Source organism: Piliocolobus tephrosceles, chromosome 14, assembly GCF_002776525.5.
Source record: "Piliocolobus tephrosceles isolate RC106 chromosome 14, ASM277652v3, whole genome shotgun sequence".
Classification (NCBI taxonomy): domain Eukaryota; kingdom Metazoa; phylum Chordata; class Mammalia; order Primates; family Cercopithecidae; genus Piliocolobus; species Piliocolobus tephrosceles.
This window is the reverse complement of record NC_045447.1, coordinates 66,643,372-66,656,358: the sequence shown is the minus strand read 5'-3', so window position 1 is coordinate 66,656,358 and position 12,987 is coordinate 66,643,372. Positions and strand designations below refer to the sequence as shown.

At 42.5% G+C, this 12,987-nt stretch overlaps 1 protein-coding gene across 14 annotated transcripts in view; it reads right to left on the bottom strand.

The window, feature by feature from the left end:
• The window catches only part of MPDZ (multiple PDZ domain crumbs cell polarity complex component), a 175,581-nt gene extending 172,319 nt beyond the window's left edge, over positions 1-3,262 (bottom strand). For 6 of the 14 annotated variants that reach the window (XM_023213134.2, XM_023213136.2, XM_031934056.1 and 3 more), the window contains exon 1: positions 2,978-3,262. The gene's annotated coding sequence lies outside the window, so the exon portion shown is untranslated. Of the gene's footprint in view, positions 1-174; positions 373-2,904 lie in introns of all 14 variants that reach the window. The other 8 variants (XM_031934052.1, XM_031934057.1, XM_023213133.2 and 5 more) reach the window with 3 other exon arrangements.
• Between the last annotated feature and the right edge of the window lie 9,725 nt (positions 3,263-12,987).

Sequence of the window (12,987 nt, the reverse complement as noted above, 5' to 3'; positions counted from 1 at the left end):
ATGTTCTCCTTTGTATGACACTAATTTACAAGAAAAAAAATGAAATCTTTATTGTTATAAATATGGGGTTGATAATGTATGTAACAATATCAAATGAAATCCTACTTCAAGCCAAATAACTATTTTTAAAAGTACATGTAACTGTTTCCGACATATATCATCATTCATAGGCACCATCAAGCAGTCCTAAATTCACCAGGAAGTTGTCTGCTTCTTCACTTTAAAGTGTAGGATCTTTATCTGGCAGATGTGCTATTTGCTCTACCATATTTGGGGACATTCTGGTCCAACTTTGCCTCAAAATATTTCATGAAATTCAGAGTACTTTGTATGTTTCCAAATATACAAAATGTAGCCAACCTGCAACTCAACCTGAGAGACAAGACTACGTCAGATCTGGGATGTAATCTGGAGAAACTAATCTGCCTCTAAGTCAGGATAGCTACCTTCCGGGCAATTCATTGTTCTTCTCCAGCTTTTAAATCCCTTAATCTCAATTCTAGACAATGGATTCACTTCATCATTTGTCAAGCAAAATCTCTCCATCCTAGCAGTTAAAAACTAAAAGTGGCCAACTAGGCCTAAATCCATGTAAAGTTACATTTCAAGGATTTCCAAGAATCTCTCTCAATAGCTTCAACTTGTAGAAATAAACTAAACTCTGAGAACAGCCTCTATTCCTCACAGTTAGGTGCATTTAAATGCATCTGAAAAGGAAAGATATCTTTAAGGACCAACCAGAGCAATGTCTAGGTGATAGGACTTTGAAGCACACTAAAAACTGACTAATGATCCCTCCCTTTCCAAGTCACAACCATCAGGCCTAGTCAATAAAAAGAAGTGTGGTAAAGAGACAAAGAAAACCAGAACTAGGGAAGGTAAGTGAAAAGAATAAACACAGAAAGGAACAAAGCAGAAAAAAGGAACATATGTAAGAAATAAGGTACACCATAATCTATTAGTAATATGTTGAGAATAATCTTCCTAAGTTTGTTCGTTTTGGCAAATGAGATAGGAAAGAGAAATGGAGAGTCAAAGGGTACCCAAAACTAGTTTTGCCTACGTTGCACACAAGGGCACAGGTGCATCCATCCAAAGCGCGGTATTGTATTAGAAGATCAAGTCAAAGAACTTCAAGTTTTGCTAGGTTTTTATTTATGTTTTTTATTTACTTATTTATTTATTGAGTCAGAGTCGTCTCGCTCTGTCGCCCAGGCTGGAGTGCAGTGGCATAATCTTGGCTCAATGCAACCGCTGCCTCCCAGGTGCAAGCAATTCTCCTGCCCCAGCCTCCCTAGTAGCTGGGACTACAGATGCGTGCCATCAAGCCCCACTAATATTTGTATTTTTAGTAGAGACTAAAAATGTTAGTCCCTGGCCCATGTTGGCCAGGATGGTCTTGAACTCCCGACCTCAAGTGATCCACCCACCTCAGTCTCCCAAAGTGCTCGGATTACAGGCATGAGCCACTGCGCCTGGCCAAGTTTTGCTAGGTTTTGTAAACACTATTGTTTGCCGAAATTCCATCAAGTGCTAAGGCATACATTATACAAATTTAGATGGTTCCACCATTACAAGATGTTCACTGTAATCACTCACACCCAAATTCAACACGTAAAACTCCCAAGCCCGAAACCATCACCTCCTCCTCGTTAGTTTTCAGATAAGGTGTTATTCTATAAAGGGCAACCTAAACCAGGAATTTCTAGGGAAACACGAAGGGGATGTTTACATCAAACTATCTACAAGGCAGGACAAGGCAGTCTGGTCACTTATCAGATTCCTTCTCTATGACATCAAAAGAACATGGAAAAGTTTTCCTTCTAGGCTGGTGAAGTCATAGTCCTCTTATCTATCTGATGATACCTACCAAACACTAGCCTCCAACCGCAGCCCCCACTGCACAAAGACAGTGCCCATTGCCGGGGACTTCCCAAGCAGAGCAACTCAACAGCCCCACCGCGGAGGAGAGGTCCCCGCCCCCCCCCCCCCCCCCCCCCCCCGCGCCTCGCCCCCAGTGACTGCGCAGCGGCCTCCACCTCCCGCCGGCACCTGACCACTCCTCCTCCCCCGCAGTCTCCACTTGGATTTCCATGTGACTGCAGGGAAGAATAGCCCGGCCTTTGTGCCTCTGCAAAGAATGCAAGCAAAAATGTACACCATCACCACCCGACAAACGCGCTACTCCGCAAGGCACAAAGCGTCTCCCAAACATCGCTTCCCTAGGAACATCCGGCATCCTGGGGCTGCCAAATCACAGACAAAGGCGCCCATCAGAGCGGGGGGTGAGGGGATTAAGGGAGAGACAAGATCGACATGCTCCCACCAACGGGAGCTGCGGTTAAAAGGGCACGGGCGCCAGGGGTGGGGGACGGGGAACCGGTACCAATTAGCAGCTCGGCTCCGGGTCCCCGAGGCTAAGGCAGGAACGCAAGACCGGGAGCATTGCTGCCCACTCTCTACCGCACCCCCCGCAGCCCGGCACCGCGTAACGGCGGATGGGGTATCCGGGCGCGGCCCCGGCAGCGGAGAGCAACAGGCTCCCGCGCCCCGGAGGCCTGGTCTGCGCTCCGGACCCCAGGCTAACAACCCACCCCCCGGCGCCCCGACACAAAGACTGTGCCTCTCTGGGTCAAGGAAAAGGAAGAACTTTTAAACCTCTTAGAGTCAGCGAGAGCAAAAGAAAGGGGTGGGGGTGGCTGAAAGGTCTAGGATTATCCATCGCGGGGGTGGGAGGAGTGGAGACTTGCGAGTAGCAAAGGAAACTTCTAGACCCCATCCTTTTAAAAAGCCAGAGCAGCGGCATCCGCGAAGCGCCTGGCCGCGCGGGGTGGGGCAAGCGCATCGCCCCACCGCCCGCCGCCACCCCCACCCCCGCGCGCCGAGCCCCGGGCGCCCGCGCACCTTCCCCGCCGGCGCGCGCGCAGGGCGCGGGGGCGCGCCTCGGCCTCCGGGCCTGAGCTCACGCGCCGCTTACCCGGCTCGCGGCGGCCGCCCAGGGCCGGGACGCGAGGGGGCGGAGGGCTAGGGAGCAGGGGTCGCCGGGGCCTCTGGATGCCTCACTTCGCCCACGCTCGCTGTCTTCCGAAGTAACGGCCCGGCGAGGAGCTTCGGGATCAAAGCGCACAGACACGCGTGACTGAGAAACTTAATCCCGCGGCGGCCCGACGCCAGCCTCGCGCTCCGCCGCACCCCCTCCCCCAGCGCGCGCCGCACTTGCGCCGACCGGGGCTGCCGCGGAGGCGGTGGCGAGGCCCAGGCTGCTGGGGCTGCCGTGACGCCTGCGACCGGCGGGGCGGCGGGCGCGCCTCGGCCAATCAGGGGACGCGGCCGAGCGGACCGGTGCGGGGTTTTAAACTCGCTCCTGGGCCGCTAGGCCTGGGGTGTGGGTAGTGGACTTCTGAGGTGGTCAGATAAAATACAGACTGGCCTGTTAAATGGGAATCTCAAAAAAAGGAGTAATTTTAGTACAAGTATATCCTTTGCAATATTTGGGACGTACTTATACTAAAAAGTTCTTCATTGTTTATCGGAAATTCAAATTTAATGGCAGTCTTGTGTTTTTATTTGCCGGTTTTGTCAACCTGCAGAAACATAGCCTGTTTCTAGTTCCTCAGATTTTCCTTATGTGCACTGCCCTGAGGATGCTTTCTGCATGGGTAGCTTACTAAGTGGCATAGGATGCTGATGAGAAGCGCTTTAATCAGAAAGGAGGGAGCAGTCGTCTCACTTTCTAAGGAACTTTTCGCACATCAGGGTGCATTCTTAGTCTGATGATCCAATTAAAAAGCAAAAACAGTAAACATGGAAAAGTTTTTAGAGTTGCATGGCCCCAGGAAGAACAGATACTCATTTCTATTTTGTGCCACTTAAGATTTTCTTTCTGTTATCCTGAATTTGGAAGTATCACGAATATTTTTCTGCATAAGAAACTATTTTTCAAAACATCCCTCTAATATAGGACCAAAGGAAACAGAAGTCCAATTTAGAACATTTAATAGAATTTCTTTTATTATTCTGAATAAAAATACTCTTTTCCCATATTCCTTGGCCTTTCAAATACATTCGCAGCTGTTGACCTCTCTCTTCCTAGAGCCCTCCCCACCCCACCCCTCCTGTAATTCCATGCAATCACACTCTTGGTTTTGCTCCTTCCTCTTAGTCAAGGGCGGATGTATGGGCTCTGAAGCTTGTACAATTGGGGGTCTGCTTTAACAACAACAACAAAAAAAATCTTTTGAAAAATTCCAAAAATAAATATCCATGTAAACACATTGCTAGGGTTGCTCCCAGGCAAGAGAAGGACCCAGAATGTTAAACTACATCAATTTCCAGGTAGATCTGCCCCTGTCACTAGGCTACTCTTCAGTCTTCTTTGCCTCCTCTCCCCCAACCTTTAGATGCTGGAGTTTCTTAAAAACCAGTTACGGGCCCTCTTTTCCTTTTAACTCTTACCTCTAAATACATTTTCACTTCTAGCTTATCATCTAGTAGCTACAGAATCTTTCTTACATTTATACCTCCAGGTTTATCCATATATTCAAGTGTTGATTTGACTCTTTGCTTGTCTCAAACCTAGATTGCAAAAAAAGAAAAAATGCAACCATGATACTTCTGCTCAAGCCTGGTCATCTTCCACAGTTCAGTGTCCCAGTGAATGGAACTGCCATAGATACTACATGATTCCCACAAGCTAGGATAAACCCATTGTGATGCATTCTTATTGTACCCTATGCTTTTGCTTCATAATATTTATCCTATTTTGTAAATATGCATTTAGTTTTGTAATTATGCAATGTCTCTTCCCACTTCAACCATAAACCCTATGAGAACAGGGGCTAAGTCACCATTTTATCCTCAGAGCCTAGTAAAAACTTCACACTTGGTTGGCACTCATATGAAATAGGATGAATATACAACTGCAAGAATGAACAATTTGTCCATATAACTTTTGTGTTCTTGTCATAGAGTCATCTCAAGCCATCCCATTTGGAAAGGATTTTCTTATTGCTTAGAAATTCCAAAGGGCTCCTCCTCTTTGAATAGCACTTCTACTTGTCAGTTTTCAAATCTGGTCATTCTCAAATACAAAGGAAGTATGTGCATGAAATGTTAGCTGCTGGGGTAGTGTAGGAGGAAAAGAATTTCTTAACTAGCTACTGAAGGAATTCCGTGAGTCCTAAAATTTTAAATGGCGTTTTTTTATATTGAACCATAGGGAAAGAGCCCATAAAACTGAATTAGAGGAAAGTTTTAGAAATTTAATTCTCTGGTTTATTGTGGATTAATGAGATTAAAACAAAGGATTTTACCTTGGTTTAAAAGGTGCTATTGTTCTAGTCTCCTTTAGCCAAACAAAACCCACATGCCCTCTTTAAACAACAGTATATCAGAGGATAAAAAAAATCTTGTTTAGATTAGTCCTTGCATAAAATTATCCAGAGTTTGGGGATAATTCCACCCAGAAGTTTCTCCTTTTGAAGTTAACCTGCAGAGCTATTGCTCTATTCTCTGTAACTTGTTCTAATCCAGAAAATCTAAGATTTTCTAGAAATCCACCAGGGATATTGCACTAAAAAAAATACTTAAAATAGAAGTTAAAAACATTAAATAAGTTGAAATAAAAGAAAGACAAAGTGTAAAGCAGATAGAGGTGCTCTACTCTGTGGGATGGGTTGAAACTTACCCCATAAGTAAATGGATTAATAATGCTTGCTATTTCATGTCAATATAGCCTCTGGGGTCGTTCCACCTGTATCCTCAGTGAGGCATTCTCCACAATAATTTGTTTTTCTCAAATTTGAGTCATATTCAGAGGACTTTTATAAGGGAAAAAGTCCTGGAAACTTCTGAGATTGGTTTAAATTATTATTGGTTTATTATTTATTGTTCATCATAATTGAACAAGTACAAATATAAACTATGTCTATGATATTATTTTACATCTGTGGCTCCTCTACAACTCTAAAACTAGTGAAAGGCCCAGGTTGTCTACTCAAAACCTTCAACAGCTGCTGAAAAGACAGATCCTGGAAATTGAAGTTTTGATCCATCACAGTAACAGAGGATTCTTTTAGTTGCCTGCTGAACACACAGTCTTCATTCTGCTTTTTAACAGCGGATAGCCAAGGCGTGGGTGAGACCCCCATGCTGGGAAATGTTACTCCAGAACTGCAGGGTTAGAACTCTGTATGAACTAAATCCTTTCCCAAGGACTAAGTGATTTGGGGTTATCCTAATAGTGGGAATGATGGGCTATTTCCATCACCTTTAGCCAGCAGTGACTCTTAGTAATAATGCAGCATTTAAATGCAAACTAGATGGCATGCTTGCCAGTCCCTCTACCTAAGGGATATCTAATACATAACAACTGTGCAGTTTTAGTTTATTATAGTTAGTAGATTTTTTATGTTGTCTACTGGCTGACTGAGTTTATGGTTTCAATTTGCCTCAAATGTCTCAATTAAAAGAAGAGTTCAGATAAATTTTTTTTTTCAGTTTGTTCAATGTTAGAAAACATTTTAAATCCTTAAGTTTTTCTTTCCATTGAAAACAAGTCAAGGTTGAAAAAAGAAGATAAAGAAGAAAGAGAAGAATGTTAGAATAATGGATATGTATGTGTCTAGGAGAAAGCCATTAGGGGGAGAGAATGACTAAGAGAGAATCCCAGGAATGAGAAAAATGTAAAAATTATTTCTCTTTTGAGAACATACAGAGTAATCTGTCTCTCTTCATATAACAAACTGTTTATAGAGAGATAAAGACTCTGAAATCTCCAGTGTGTCTGATTAGGCCTCATCTCTCTAAACATGAAAGAAAGGGCATTGGGAGGTCATGACCTTCTGACCTTGAATTCATCTGCATTTGTACCCACAAAATTCTAACTCTATAAGGAAATTCCAGGAGAAAGCATTGGGACCTGGTTAATTTTAGGGAGAAACACATCCAAACTGTTCCAGAATCTGTGCCTCAAGTTTATGCCAGCTAGAATGACATTTTGAAATATCTTACAAAATATCTTCCCTGTTGTGCATACTCTGAGGGCATAAGTGAATTATCCAAAAAAAAAAAAAAAATCAAGAAAAACCAACAATAGCAATAGTGAAAAGAATTTGTTCAAGTTGCATAGTATCTTTTAGGTAATACCCCCCCTTCATGATGGCAGAAAGAATAGAGGGGAAAAATTGAGCTTTGAAAACACCAGTGAGTCACTGGATCACATGTTACCTGAAGCCCACTCCATCTCTTGTCTTTCCACTTGTATGAGCCAATAAATTTTCTTTAGTTCTTAAACTAGTTTGAATTGAGTTTTCTGTTGTTTGTAACTAAAAGCATTCAAACTGATGAAATACACATATTAAGCCATTCACAGTGAGCTCGACAGGTACTTTTAAGTTTCAAGGAACACACTGAGATTACCTCAGTTAGCCGGAGCTTATTAAAGGATAACTAGAAATATAAGGAAAACATGAGTTTCCATTAGTGAACAGCCAGGTCTCACAGAGAAATGTGACATCTTTCTGGTCACAACACAAACACACAGAGAGAAACGAAAGGTCATTTCAGAGGATGCAGCTCTAGAGATGAGATTTTCTTACAGTCTGTGTTATTCTACCATAATTATAATCCAGTGTACCTCTGTCCCTATGTATCTAGCTTTTCTTCTTTCTCTAATGTTTGTTTATATTGGGTCCTTGAAAGTCTGGTGATCATCGATGGTCTGTTTATATTTAATAATGAGGCAGTGAGCAGTGTGGGGCACTGTGCACACCTCAAGGCTTTGTTGACTTGTACTTCACTTCCGAGAAAGCATTACAGTCAGGGGCTCCTCCATTCCAGAATAAGGAAGTCTTTACTCCGTAGCCATTTGATGTTTTTAGAGAGGACATTTCTGGATATTTGCCTGAGAAATAGATGCCTGGCTGCCAGGAGTTACATATGGAAGCTATGTGTGCATGCGTGTGTGTCTAGAGTGTGCCTGTGGGTGTTTGTGTATCTGTGCATGCGTGTGGTGGTGGTGATAATGTCAGTTGTTCCAATACACAGATTTTGCTCCTAACATTTTACTTCCATTCTCCGTTGTACCTAGGATTTCAATGTTACCAGCTTCTCTGCAGTTTTAGTGAATAGAATAGCTCCCTCCTCTGCTGTAGTATCATAGTCCTAGGACACTGCTTCTCTAACTGCAAAGGGTCGGGTGATTTGTTTTTTAATTTCCAATGTGTTGCTGACCAATGCACTAAAAATAAATTACTGGAAAAGTGATGACTTGCTTGGATATTGTGTCAGTGTTCAATTGCTATAAAGATTTTTCAAGGTTAAGTTTTAATTTTTGTGTGTGTGGGCCAGGCTACAGAGCACATTGTGGGGAGGATTACTCCAGGTGCAATGCATACAGAAATAATGCATCACGCGGACGCTTGTTAAAAATGCAGAATTTCGGCATCACCTCGACCTACTGAATCCGAATCTTCATTTTAACCAGACCCCCAGGTGATTTATATGCACTTTAAAGTTTTTAGGGAGTTTCCACTCCATCTGTTTTTTATCTTCCAGGAATGTGCTGCTGTATCTCTACCTAGAAAGCCTTTGCTTCAGAGCTTTAGACAGCTAGCATCTTCTCCTCATTCAAGTCACTGGTCAGACGTCACCTCTGTAAAGAAGACTTCTTTGGCTCACCAGTAAGTTAGTAGCCCCTTCTCACCTCACATTGCACTGTATTATTATCTCTGCAGCATTTATCACTATTTAAAATTGTTGCAGTCTCCCTCCTGTCTCCTACCACCATCCAGCTAGAATGTAAGCTCCATGAGAGCAGAGATCTTGTCTGTCTCGTGTCCTGTCCTTTCCCCCATGCCAGCATTGTGCCTGGCAGGTAATGGGCGCCCCATGCTGCCTACGCTCTGTTTCTGCGTTCCTCAGGAATTCTGCTCACTCTGAGCTTCTGCTGCCTAACTGCTTTTGTGTATTGCTTTCTCTGTATGTCTCTGAGTCTGTAAAAGAAACCCAACTCAAACTGGCTTATAAAATTAAAAAGACGTTGGCATATGTAACAGGAAAATTACAGAGTAAATGCAGTGATTAGGTATAGTTCAGTGAGGGTGCAGGCCCCAGCTCTGATTCTTCTGAAATAATCAGAAAGAACTTCTGATTCTTCATGTGTCAGCTTTGGCCAAGCTGATCACTAGATAACCATCTCAGTTCCAGCTCTCAAATGCACAGAGAGTGATGTCCAGAGACTATGCAATGCAATCCCTCTCTTTTTAAAGAGTAAGTCAGCCAAAAACCTCCAGCAGTATTCCTCCAGCATTCCTTGGGCTGAATTGGATCATAGGCCTGTTCTAAACATATATGCACGTGGTATGATTACAATAAAATGCGCACATCTGAAGTGCACAGTTCAATAAGTTTTGACAATTGCATACGCTCCCCCATAGACAGTAACCAAACCATGATGTAGAATAGTCCCATCACCCCAGAAAGTGTCCTTGTGTCCTTTCCAATCAACCAGGAGTAGTAAGAGTGCCTTGCCATGCCATGTTGAAATCTGAAGCAAAAGGAACAACCAACAATACTGATCCTGTCTTTAAGATGTTGATGTTTTATTCATTGTGGATTTTTTTACATTTTTTTAAATATGACATTAAAATATGATTCCTCTTAATTACTGGGAATTGTTCAGTATTCCCTCCTTTAATTTTGTGCCCAGGAAGAGGCCTCGTCCATCTCACTTACCTCTCCCTAGTTCTAGCCCCACAGCTTTTAATTCTCTCCATATGATCTCTTTGTGTGGTCTTCTCCATATGGTGGCCTTCCTCATGAAAGCCAAACTTCTTTCATGGCAGCTGAAGGCTCCTGAGCAAGTGGACAAGAGAAGCCACCAGGCCAGCTGCATGCCTTTTCTAATCTTGCCTTGGATATCACACAATGTCGCTTCTGCTGTAGTTCATTTATTGAGGCAGTCACAAAGGCTCACCAGGTACACACAAAAAAGGACATAGACCCTATCTCTTGATAGAGAAGTGTCAAAGAACTTGCAGATGTATTTTAAAACCACCATGAACCCTACTGTTTTTATAGCCATTTGGGGGGTTTAGTGAATAGCCCTTATTTTTGAGTGTTAAATATCCCTGTATAAATTTTTGGGAAAAAAAATGTATCTTGCATTCAATTTAAAGCAGCTCCTCTTTGCCCTCAGGTTTAGTTGATTGTTGGTTTTATTCACCCTGACTTCTCTCAATTTACTCACTGCTGTTTCTAACTCTTCTAAGTTTAGGATAAGGAGCTGGGGATGAGATGAAAAGGAATAAAAATACCTTTTTACTTGGCTGAGTGTTGAAAATTGTCTTCTATGGCAGATCTCCAAAGGCTGGCACTTTCTCTTATGGGGCGATTTAGTGAATTGTTTGGAGACCTTCTCCGCTTTGGCTTCTTCGACCTCTGCCTTTTATGGGGATGATGTAACATTCCTGATGACCTCGTAAGACTCCCCTTCAAATCCTGATTTCCTGGTACACCCCACACAGAGTCTTCCTGATAGAGTCCACTCATCCAAGTGGGCAGTTTTTCTGGGAAGTCCTTTCAAAATGGTGCTAGTCTAGACACACTACCTTTCAGGTTGCCAATAGGTGTCACAGAAAAACTCAGCGACTCAGCCTTACCCAAATCTACAGATTTTTCTTGGACCTGCCATCTTAGGCAATTCTTGGCAGCCTCCCTCATGCAAACCTTTCTAGGATAGAGTGAGGTGATAAACTCTGTGCTCTCCAAACTCTAGGGGATCCAGATCAACTTTCTCTGAAGACTTTCTGCCATGCTGTGTTTCAATAGCTGCACTCGAAATTTCCTTTCTCCACAGTGAAAACAGAAAAAAAAAAATTGGTGAAATTGGCTATAGTTTCTTTACTGCCTTTCTCCTCCAACTTGATTTGCTTCTGACTGACTTTTCTGCGTATCTTTTTGCTGCTTTTTGCATCTTGCGTTTAGTGCTTTTCTTCTAGGTCCAACATTTCTGCACGTAGTGTGTGAACTTAGCAACCCACTAACCTTGACCCAACCACCAAAAACACACTTTTTCAACTGCTCTGAGATCATCTTTACCCAAATAACTTTTGCACTAGTTTGCCTGACTTGATGTAGTTTGGATACAACAAATATTCTCACATAGTTTCTTCTTCTTGATGTTTACTCTTCTCTTGGATTCCAAGTAATTATTCTCTCCTGCTTATTTCTTCCCAATCTTCTTTCTGCATTTAAAATTTGTTTCAAAATGTTTTATTATTCTCCACTTTGGTATTACTTTTATTTTTAGAGTCTTCTGAGAAAGAAAAAAATATTTCTTATCAAAATGGTTGTACCTTGAAATCTTGACATTTTGATTGTAGCCACTTTATCAAAGCAAAATTTTTAATCTATACATTTTGTCATTGCTCAGATTCCCTAGGAAACATGAAGTTTACTGGACAATAGCCTTGGAGTCAACAACTGGGTGAGGGGATTGTGAAAGTAGGATTGGGCAAAGAGAGGCATCAAATGTTATAGTATGAGGCAAAGGCTTCAGTAGATCCTATGTGGTACTCTGGAACTAACAGGACCCTTTAGAGTTGTCCCACCTTGATGGAAAGGGTTGGCCTTTGATAGGCCTACAGAAATTGCCTAATTTATTAAAAATTATTCCCAAAGATTGTTTCAACGTTATCATCCTTATTTACATCTTTGTGGACTTTGCTTAAACTGCATTTCCTAATTCTGTAGTTGATTTTCAAGGGTTTTTCAATTAAAATGTAATTATGTTGAGTGGCATGAGTGGGGCAGGAGAGGGCTCTTCCTCCATCCACTAGGAGTGTTGGGTGATGATTCAGCAATTATTTCATTGCCTCTGTAAGCGTGATATATTGGCAACAGGGAGAGGCTGTTTCCTCATGGTCCACACCTGTTACACTAGAGCATTCATTGATTGCAGATGCCAGGTGGAAGCAACTTCCCAGGCATACGCATTAAGAGACAAAATGTCAGAATAATGACTTTCCAGGAATACTCCAGCAGAAAAGGGAAGAAAGCCTCAGAAGGGCATGCATACAACTTCCTAAACACACTGTACATGCTCACTTCCCAAGGGTAAGGAGGGCACTGTGCATGCAGGCAGCCCACCCTAAGGAAAGAATCATGTGAAAGAATCCTATAAAGTCCTAGGATAAGGGTTAAACATCACATTTAATCTTCAGGTGCCCGCTTGAGTCTCTTCCAAGTATACTTTCCTTTCTTTCCTGTTTTAAAACCTTTTCAAATACTCTTCCTGCTCTGAAGATTTGAATACACCTGCTCTGAAATTTGCCTTGGTCTGTTTTTCTGCCGTATGCCCCTCAGTTTAATTCTTTCTTCTGAGGAGGCAAGAATTGGTTGCTGCAGACCTGTACAAATTCACCAGTGGTAACTCAGATACCTTCCACCAGTAACAGGTTCTGCCAACTTTCCCTCCTTTCTATGCACAATGCGCTAGGGCAAATCCAATCAGAACATTGGTTAAATGTTGCAATCCTGAGTACAGCAAGATTAGGGTACAGTTAACTCATAGAAGTGTTTTCAAGTGGAAGGAGACAAAAGGATGACTGATTCAAGGCTAGGAAAACAAAAAGATCAAGTCCAAAGGTAGAAAGAGGGTAATCAACAGGAAAGGTAGTTGGATATCAGGAGCAAGACAGAAACTGGAGTGGGGAAGAAACTAGGGCAGGGGAAGAGTAGGACACAAACAATGCTATTGCTACAAATAGCACCCAATGACCACAGTTTGCCCGTATTGGTCATTTAGTCTTGAATATTTGATGAATGAACTTGCTAGCATGGCATAAAAGTATATAAAAAAGAGGAAACATTTTCATACTTGGGGTTATTTCAAGAGAAAAAGTATAAGCCAAATAGGAAATCAGACCAATATTCATTCTATGTAAAACAGGCCACAATTACAGAATCTAAGAAAGCAAGCCCTGG